The 9,988-nt window shown below is 35.8% G+C and overlaps 1 pseudogene across 1 annotated transcript; it reads right to left on the bottom strand.

Annotated features, from left to right (window-relative positions):
* Positions 1-6,385: 6,385 nt before the first annotated feature.
* Positions 6,386-8,542, bottom strand: LOC115967064 (annotated as a pseudogene). Its single transcript, XR_004086403.1, has one exon. The product of XR_004086403.1 is annotated as an L-type lectin-domain containing receptor kinase IX.1-like (transcript).
* Between the last annotated feature and the right edge of the window lie 1,446 nt (positions 8,543-9,988).

Below are 9,988 nucleotides of genomic sequence, written 5' to 3'. Positions count from 1 at the left end.
TTCGACAAGGGGATCCCATTTCCCCGTATCTCTTCCTGTTATGCTCTGAAGGGCTTTCTGCCATGTTGAAAAGAGAGGAAACAGTGGGCAGAATAAAAGGGGTGTCGGTGTGCCGTGGTTCTCCTCAGGTGTCCCATCTTTTATTTGCAAACGATAGTATCATATTTTGTAGGGCAAGTGTGAGTGAAGGGCAGAGGGTGATGAAAGTATTGGCGGATTATGAACAAGAATTGGGGCAGAAGTTAAATAAGGAGAAGACATCTTTATTCTTTAGTAGAAATACAAGTAGAGATTGTCAAGAAGAAATTAAGGAGCTGTTTGGGGCCCAAATCATCCAACAACATGAAAGATATTTGGGATTGCCCCCACTTGTGGGCTGTGGAAAGAGGAAAGCTTTCTCTCGAGTTAAAGACCAAGTCGGGAGGAAAATAGCTAATTGGAAAGGCAAGCTATTGTCCAACGCGGGTCATGAGATTCTTATTAAGGCGGTTGCCCAAGCCACACCTACATACACAATGAGCTGTTTTAAGTTCCCGGATTCACTTTGCAAAGAGCTTAATTCGATGACGCGAAATTTCTGGTGGGGGCAGAAAGATAAGGAGAGAAAAATGGCATGGATCTCTTGGGAAAAGCTATGCATCCCTAAATCGGAAGGCGGCATGGGGTTTAAAGATCTTAAGGCATTCAATCTCGCACTTCTAGCCAAGCAAGGGTGGCGGCTTCAACAAAACCCAAACTCTATTACCTACAAAATACTACCAGCAAAGTATTTCAAGGGAAGCAACTTCATGGAGGCAAACTTGGGCCGAAGACCTTCCTATGTGTGGAGAAGTTTGCTGGCAGCAAGGGAAGTTCTTGAGAGGGGGTCCCGATGGATTATTGGTGATGGAAAAAAGGTTAAGACCTGGGAGGATAGATGGCTCCCAACTCCAAACACCTTCAAAGTAATGAGCCCGCGGAGTCAATTTCAAGTGTTGGATAGAGTGGATAAGCTAATAGATAGGGAGAAAGGCTCTTGGGATGCAAACTTGGTGAAGAGCAATTTTGTTGCTCATGAGGCAGAAATCATTTTAAGTATCCCTATTAGTAGCACTCTCCCTGAGGACTCTCGGGTTTGGGCAGGAACAAGGAATGGTTTTCTTATTGTTAGAAGTGCCTATGAAGTGGCTTTCAACCTCATTAAGGAAGGAAAAAAGCAAGTGGCCTTAGGGGAAAGCTCAGACAGATCAAAAATGAAGGTTTTTTGGAAGTTTATTTGGAAGTTGGAGTGCCCGAATAAGGTAAAACAGTTTTTCTGGAAAGCCTGCAAAGACATTCTACCCACCAACTCTATGCTTGTTTCTCGGAAAATCACCGGGATTGATAGTTGTGGGTTGTGTGGTCTTCGTGAAACCTCGGGTCATGCTCTTTGGGGATGCAAGTTTGCTTCAGAGGTATGGAAAAATGGAGGTCTACCAACAAGAGTTAAAGACCAGCTTCGGTACTCAAATGAATTCATAGATGTGGTGTGGAGGCTGAAGGAGGATAAGTGTATCCAAGACTGGGAGTGGTATGCAATCACGGCATGGAAAATATGGAATAACAGGAATTCTTTCAAGCATGAAGGCCTGTGTAAACAGCCAAAGCAAATTGCAGTGGAGGCACGAAATTACACTGAGGAATGCAGACAAAGTGATCCTACCCCTAATGGAATTCAGGTTCGAACCAAAACTTGCTGGCAACCGCCAAGGGCTGGTTGGTATAAAGTCAACGTGGATGGAGCCATTTTCAAGGATGCTAGTTGCTGTGGTGTTGGAGTCGTAATCAGGAATGAAAAAGGCCAAGTCATGGGTGCATTAAGTAAAAGATTTCAACTTCCCCTGGGGCCTTTAGAGATTGAAACAAAGGCTATGGAGGAAGGCATTCAGCTGGCAAAAAATTTTAGTCTTAAGGAGATCATCATCGAAGGAGATGCAAAGCAGGTGGTGATGGCCATCTCCGATTCTACTTCGGCCCCAAGCTCGATCAAGAAGGTGATTGAGGGAATGGGTCTCTGTTTGCTGCATTTTAATTACTGGACGGCTTCCCATGTTGGCAGAAATGGAAACATGGTTGCGCACCAGTTAGCCAAGCATGCTTTGTTTGAGGATGACTGTACTGTTTGGGTGGAAGATACCCCCCATTTTGTATCAAATCAGGTTCTTATGGATGTAATCTCTATGGATAATTGTCCAAATCAATGAAAGGTGTATGATGTTTGTTATAAAAAAAAAAAAGTAACTTTAGCTTCCATCTCAAAGTTGGCCCATAGGGTGGAATATACCAAGGTTCTCTTCTATAATTTTATAAGGCATTGATTCTCTCACGCTCATTAGTATACATCCTCCATATATATCATTCATATATGAAATAATAGAATGTATGAGTGGACAATAAGTATGAAACAATATCTTCCAATTTATATATTATTCCCTCTCACTCACAAATTAAGTGAAATGTTTAAATCGATAAAATTATGGCATAAATGCACTTTTAGTCACTATATTTTGGGCCGATTCTCGATTTGGTCCTTAAATTGATTTTGCTCGGTTAGTCCCTGATTTCAAAAAATCGTTTTTTATTTTGGTTACTATCGTCAACCCAGTAACAGAAAAATATGAGGTGACAAACGGAGTGCATAGGTGGCATGTTAGATGCTGATGTGGCTAATAAAATAATATTAAAAAAATTTATTTTGCTTTTAAAAATGACAAGTCAGCATTTTAATTAATAAATAAAATTTAAACTTAAAAAATTCAAAAAAAAAATGTTTTCAATTTTAAATATTGAGAAAACAATTTGTAGCAAGTATTTCAATTTTTCTTGAACTTTCTTAAGAAACAAACACTAAGTTAACACCCCCTTCTCATTCTAGGCTAGCCTGTGTTTGTATCTATTTCATTTTTTTTTTCTTTCTTTTAACATAAACCAAAAAAAGAAAAATCAAAACAAAAATAACTTACTAAATAAATATTATTGGTGAGTGTTTGTACCTGTATCATTTTTTTTTTTTTTTTCAGATCCTCTCTTTCTCTGTCTCTTGGAGTGTATTTGTGTTTGTATCTTTCTTTTTCTCCTTTCTTTGTTCAAGCTTTCGATCCCTCTCCCCCTCTCTTAATCTCTGACTTTTTCTCTTTCTCTAAACCTGACTCTCTAATCTCTAGGTTTTTCTAGTTTTTCGTTGGGTGGTTGGTAATGGAGGTGGAGATTGGTGGTCGGGGTGGAGATCGGTGTGGCCATGGGCCTTGGATTATGGGTTTGGTTAAAGATGGAGATGGAGATGGCTGGGTTTGGTTGGAGATGGTTGGGTTTTTTCTGGGTTTCAATGGGGGTGGGTTGTTGCCATGGAGATCAGTGTGGCCGTGGAGATTGGTGTGGGTTTTGGATTTGTGTTTACAGGTTTGGTTGTAGGTGGGGTTTTATGGGTTTCTTTAGGGGTGGGTGGTTGGTAGTGGAGGTGGAGATTGGTGTGGCCATGGAGATCAGTTTGGCCGTGTTTGTGTTTCGGAGATGGAGATTTCTTGGTGAGTTTGGTTTCGTGTTTGTGGTTTTTTATTTTTTATTTTTATTTTATGTGGATTCGTATGTTTATTTCTTGGATTTATTGGGTTTGATTTACTAGAAGTTTATGGGTTTGATTTCTTGGATTTATTGGGTTTTATTTACTGGATGTTTATGGGTTTGATTTCTTAGAGTTATTGGGTTTGATTTACTGGATGTTTATGGGTTTGATTTTTTGGATATATTGGGTGGTTTATGAGTTTGATTTCTTGAATTGATTGGGTTTGATTTACTGGATGTTTATGGGTTTGATTTCTTGGATTTCTTGGGTTTGATTTGGGGAAGAATATGAAGCACGAAGTTAATGTCCTGGAGAAGAAGAAGAACAATGTTCTTCCGAAAAATAATGAAAAGCAAAATTGTTTAAAAAAAATTTATTTCGTTATTTGTTTTTTAATTTTATAAGATGGCCTTTTAATTTATTAAAATGCTGACATGGATGTTGACGTGGTATTTATTAATGTTATTTTATTAGCCACATCAGCATCTAACATGCCACCTATGCACTCCATTTGCCATCTTAGATTTTTCTTGGTTATTGGGTTGGCAATAGAAACCAAAATAAAAACGATTTTTTGAAATCAGGGATTGACTTAGGAGCGAAATTAATATAGGGACCAAATTGAGAATCGGCCCAAAATGTAGGGACCAAAAATACATTTATGCCTAACATTATTTTAAAAATTGGAAAACTATATTAATATTCTTAAAATGTCATTTTATATATATATATATATATATTATTCCTTCACTCTATCTTATGCGTGAGGGGAGTCACCACTACAAAAAACTGGACCGATAGTGGCATTTGGAGTGTCGTATAGTGGCATTTGCCTAGCACCAAAAAAAAAAAAAAAAAAGGTTAAGAAAAAGAATCCAGCAAAAAAAATTAAAACAAGGGGCCTATAGTGGCGTTTTGAATAGGATCTACAATGGCGTTTGGTAAATGCCACTATAGGTCCAAAATTGCATATTCTACAATAAAAAAAATTGAAAAAAAAAAAAAAACCCCTGAACTGAATGAGTTTCAGCGTACGTAATGGAATATGCCATAGAATATTCTATGGCATATTCCAAAATATTTGAATATAATATAAATATATATATATATATATATATTTATTTAAATGTATATATTATTATATATTTATATTTAAATGAGAGATGTTATGTTCACAATAATTTTGAATCATTTTGATAAAAAATCATAAGTGGTTAGTTGTTATTGGTTCAAATTTGAACTTAATACTAAGATTACTTTTTTGTCCCAACAATTACAATTAGTAACAACCTGCCATTTAAAATTTGTTGTAAAAATGTTGTTGATATATTATTTCTTTATATATATATAAATATATATATATATATATATATACATATACATATATTATTTTTTTTATGTATGAGAGATGCTACGTCCACAATATTTTCATAATATTTTCACAACAAATTATAGGTGGTTAGTTATTATTGGTTCAAATTTGAACCTAACGCTAAGATTACTTTTTTGCCCAAAAAATAACAATCAGTAACAACTTGCCACTTAAAATTTGGTGTAAAAATATTGTGAAAATATTATAGATATATCATTTATACATATATAAATAAATATATAAATATATATATATATATATATATATTTATGAGGTTATTCATGATATATGTCTTTTATTTTATGTTTTGTGAAATCAAGTTAATTCAGTCGTGACTGCTGTCTATATTGGCAACTGATAGATAGTAGTTAGGTTGAATTGTAATGAGGGCATTTTAAATGTGATTGGGTTGTTTTTACTTTGAGCATTTTATTTTTATGATGTGTTTTGTCATGGATTGCCAAAATGGGAGTTTGTTAGGTTCTACAACTTTAGGAACTAAATGTATTAGAACTTCAATTTGTATTATGTTGGCAAACCATGATCAAAACATATAGTCTAGGTTTAGGCTTGCTCAAAGTGTGTTTATTTGTAAAATTGAAATCAAGTGATTGCAAAATTTATTGGACAAAATCTACAAGGCTCGATCAATCGAAAATTAAGCTCGATCGATCGAACCTTGTGTAGATTTATTTTTCTACAGAATTTCCAATACAACCCCAGCCCGTTTGACGTATAGGGTTTTGTGTTTTACTCCAAGTATAAAAGGAAAAACCCTAACTACGTTTTAGAAGTATTTGGAGTGTTGTGTGCTGAATCTTTTGTGAGATCTAGAGGTGTTTACCTTCATACACACATAAAGCTATCAAAATCAAGATTTATATCAAAAACTTGATGGTTGCTTTAGTTGTTGCTTAAAGAACTTAAAGAAGTTTTGAAACCTTTGAATGGAGCCTCAAAGTCACAAGTAGGAGAACTTGTGGTTGCAGTGGATCAAGGAAAGTAGTTCGTGGGCTCGGAGCTGTCATGTGGTCGTGGTAGTAAGTTTTCTACTCGATGTAGCAATAGGATGTTAGTAGTCTAAGTTCTATTGTAAAAACTTTAATTCTTTCATAGTGGATCTATTTTTACCTTGAGGATAGCTAGGTTAAATCTTCCCCAGGTTTTTTAACGGTTAGATTTTCCTGGGTTATCATATCGTTGTATTCTTTATATTTCTGCATTATTTACGTGATATGATTTTATTGTGTTAACCTAGATCTGAATAATTTATCTAAATAATCACTTGGCTAAATAACTAGGTTAAACAACTTGTGTTAAGGGGTCTAAAAACGTATATATAAGTTCTGTGAAATGCAAAAGTATATATAATTACAAACAATAATTCTAAATTCAATTTCATTTATTACATAATTCAAAATAAACTCCTTAAATTTATTCCACACTCATTCAACATATATAAAACATTCTTACTTTAAATGAAAGTTCAATTAAAACAAGTTCAACTTCTAACAACAAAAGCAATGCAAGTAAATAAGCAACAAAGTGTGCTTTAAACTATGAGGAATTGGAGTTGTCATTTGGTAGAATTAGTATCATTCATTGGAGGTTGAAAACATAGATGTAGCCTCATTCATTGTTGGAGTATGATGTGATGACTTGAGGATATCAAATTGGAGAAGAGGTAATGGAGCTTCAAAATTGAGCACTTGAATTGCTTCTTTTATTGAAGGCCTATGAACATATTCAGAGTGAGCACACCAAAGCCCTACAATCAACAAACAGTTCATTTGTTGCTCATCAAAATGTCCACCCAGCCTTTGGTCAGCTACGTCAAGAAGTACTCCTCTTCCATGGAGCTCCCAAACCCACTCTAACATGACTACTTGATCTTCTGGGGCCTCATGGTTGACTGGTTTTCTTCCACAAGCTAATTCTAGTGCAACAATTCCAAAACTATAGATATCTGATTCCTTACTAGCCCTTCGGGTTGTGACACATCCTGGGTCCATATAGCCTTTGGTACCTGCCAAATCAGTAGTTCGTAATGCACTAGCATGGTCTACAAGCCTAGCTAATCCAAAATCCCCAAGTTTGGCATTGAAATTTGAATCAAGCATAATATTGCTCGGTTTTATATCTCTATGCAACACGCAATGATCCCATCCTTCATGCAAGTAAAGTAAGGCTGAGGCCAAGTGTTGTACAATTTTGTACCTCACTTCCCACACCAATAAGGTATCTTCTTTATAAAGATGAAAATCTAAGCTTCCATTGGGCATGAAATCATAAACAAGTAATAGCTGTCCTCTACTTCTTTCATGACACCATCCAATGAGTTGTACCAAATTCTTGTGTCTCAATTGGCTGATAATTTTTACTTCTGCTGCATACTCCCTTATCCCTTGTGTAGACCCTTGTGATACCCTTTTAACAGCAACAACGGAGTTGAAGTCCCTTAAGAATCCCCTGTAAACTCCACCAAATCCCCCTTGGCCTAGTTTTTCTTTGTCGTTGAAATTATTTGTCGCTTGAGCCAATTCATCGTATGGAAACCTCCTCGGTCCTATTTCCCTTTTAAACTCTTCATCAAGGGCACGATCATCTTCGTTAGCCCTCCGATTCCTCTTCCACAAGGCAAACAGAACCATGGTCAACCCACCAACCAAAATAAATCCCCCCGCAATGAACCCCACAACTAACTTGGATGTGTTCCTTTTCTTAGAGTGGAGGTTTAGACTGGGTCCTTTAGGGATGGTATTGTTATTATCAATTTCCAAACTTGAACTAAAATCCCAAGATTTAATAGTATGTATAGCAGAAGTAGCTCCTGTTGCGGCTGAGAATCCGAAAGTAACCCATTCGGGTAGGACCTTGCTCAAATCAACAATATAAGAAAGCGACTGATTTACAGTGACATTGTATTTAAAAACAGTAAAGACAACACTCAAATTTTTTGAGCTTGAATTTTAACTAATCCAAGCTTCATTTGTTTTCCCTTCCGTTATAGAAATATTACTCAACCATGGCACATTAGCAACAGATTTCATGGTGTTGATATCAATACCTACATGCTCCCCAGGCGGATCCCATCTGTTAGTGTCACAGATATCAAATTCCACTGCAACAAAAGGATTTTCCTCTGGCTTTGACCCTGGGATAAAGAGACCCATATTGCCAGCATAAGCAGCGTCAGAAATTTTGGAACCGTTAGTTGCAAGGAAGAAGGCCAGCCCGTCTGCATAGACTGGTAGATTCTGCGAATCAATAACAAAGGAAAAATGGGTAGAGAAATCTGTGAGCTTTCCGGAGTCTTTGTCCCACAGGTGCATGGGTCTGGAATACGTGGCTCGACCATCAATCCATCCTTTCAGCTTGCTGCCCGTGAGTTGAATGACTTGGTCTTCATCAGCGTAAGCGTGCTCATATAATATGTTAGGGTCTGGAGAATCAAAACGAGTGAAGTCGAAGGATACAGCACTTGTAAATGGGGTTAGTATAGAGAAGAAATTGGTGATCATAAATAGAGAAAAGAGGATTAAAAGCTGTGGAAATCGGACATGTTTGATCGTGAGGTTGTAAATAGCCATGATTGAAACTTTGGTATTGAGGTTGAAAACACTCATTAATGGAAATTTGAGGTGTGGTTGGGATGGACATTGCTGTTGTACTATAAAATAAAGTAATTTGCATAAGTCTTCTAAGAGCAAAAGAAGTCAACGTTCCCCGTAACCGTAAATAAGGAAAAAAGAGTCATTCAACGTTTCCATAGCGTGCTGTTTACCTTAAAAACAGTGCTTGTTGTTCTTAAAAAAAAAAAAAAAAAAAAAAAAAAAAAAAGGAAGAAGAAGAAGAAGCGCTTGACTGCTTCTTGTCACGTAAAAAAATGCTGTTAAATTAGTATTAACTTAATGGGATCATTCCGTCAAACTATAATTGAAAGGAGAAAAGAGGAGGAAACATGGAAAAATTTACAGTGCTTATTGCACTTATTAAACTATAATTGAGAGGAGAAAGGAGGAAATACGGAAAAATTTACAAAACAAGTGCTTGTTGCTCTTATAAAACTATAACTGAAAGGACAAAAAGAGAGGAAATATGGAAAATTTTTCAAAATAAGTGTTTATTAGAGAATAACTTATTTAGTTTTTTGTTGAAATTTTTTTTGCTGAAAGTGTGTTAAAGTATACTTGTTTTAAAAAGCTTTTTGCTGTAAGGTTTTAAACAGTTGTATATAAAAAATAATTTTTTTTTTTTTTTTAGAAACATAAAAACTAAAATCTAAAAACTAAAAACTGACGTTAATGCCAAACAAGCTCTATAAGCGCTTGTTACTCTTATATAAAAAAAAGCGCTCGACTGCCTATTGTTACGTAAAAACATGCTATTAAATTATAGTACCTAATTGGTTCATTTCATTAACTATAATTGAAAGGAGAAAAGATGAGAAAATACCTAAAGATTTACCATGTATTTGAGGCATGTATCCTCCCTCTTACATGAGGGTAGACCCCACTAATTAGTACTTAATTGGTTCATTTCGTTAAACTATAAATAAAGGGAGTAAAGAGGTAGAAATACCTTAAAATCCATGTATCTAAGGCATGTATTCTCCCTCTAATATGGGGTGGGCCTAGGGACGGAACTGCCTTAGGGCTGAGGGGGGCCATCCCCCCCCCCCCCCCCAGCCTTTGAAAAAACATCTTATAGTATATATATTTACACAAAAAATTTACTTTAATAAGCTCTAAAATTTATATACTTGGCCCCCCTCCCCCAAAAAATTGACAAGATGACCCATAAATCTCAAAAATAGATAACAAGAAAAATCTTTTTTTAAAAAAAACACATACCCGGATAATAAGAAAAAACTTTGGACAAATCATAAATATGGTCTAAATAAAAACAATAACAACAAATCAATTGCAAAAAATCTAGCAAAACAAATCACAAAAACCCAATAACTTTTACCTAATTTCTCCCTCTCATTTGAGAGCTCTATGCCTCTCTCAAATGACTCCACCTCAAACACAGAG

This window comes from Quercus lobata, chromosome 11 (assembly GCF_001633185.2).
Source record: "Quercus lobata isolate SW786 chromosome 11, ValleyOak3.0 Primary Assembly, whole genome shotgun sequence".
NCBI classification, from domain to species: domain Eukaryota; kingdom Viridiplantae; phylum Streptophyta; class Magnoliopsida; order Fagales; family Fagaceae; genus Quercus; species Quercus lobata.
Note: the sequence above shows the minus strand (reverse complement) of the source record. Positions and strands in the feature narration are given on the sequence as shown.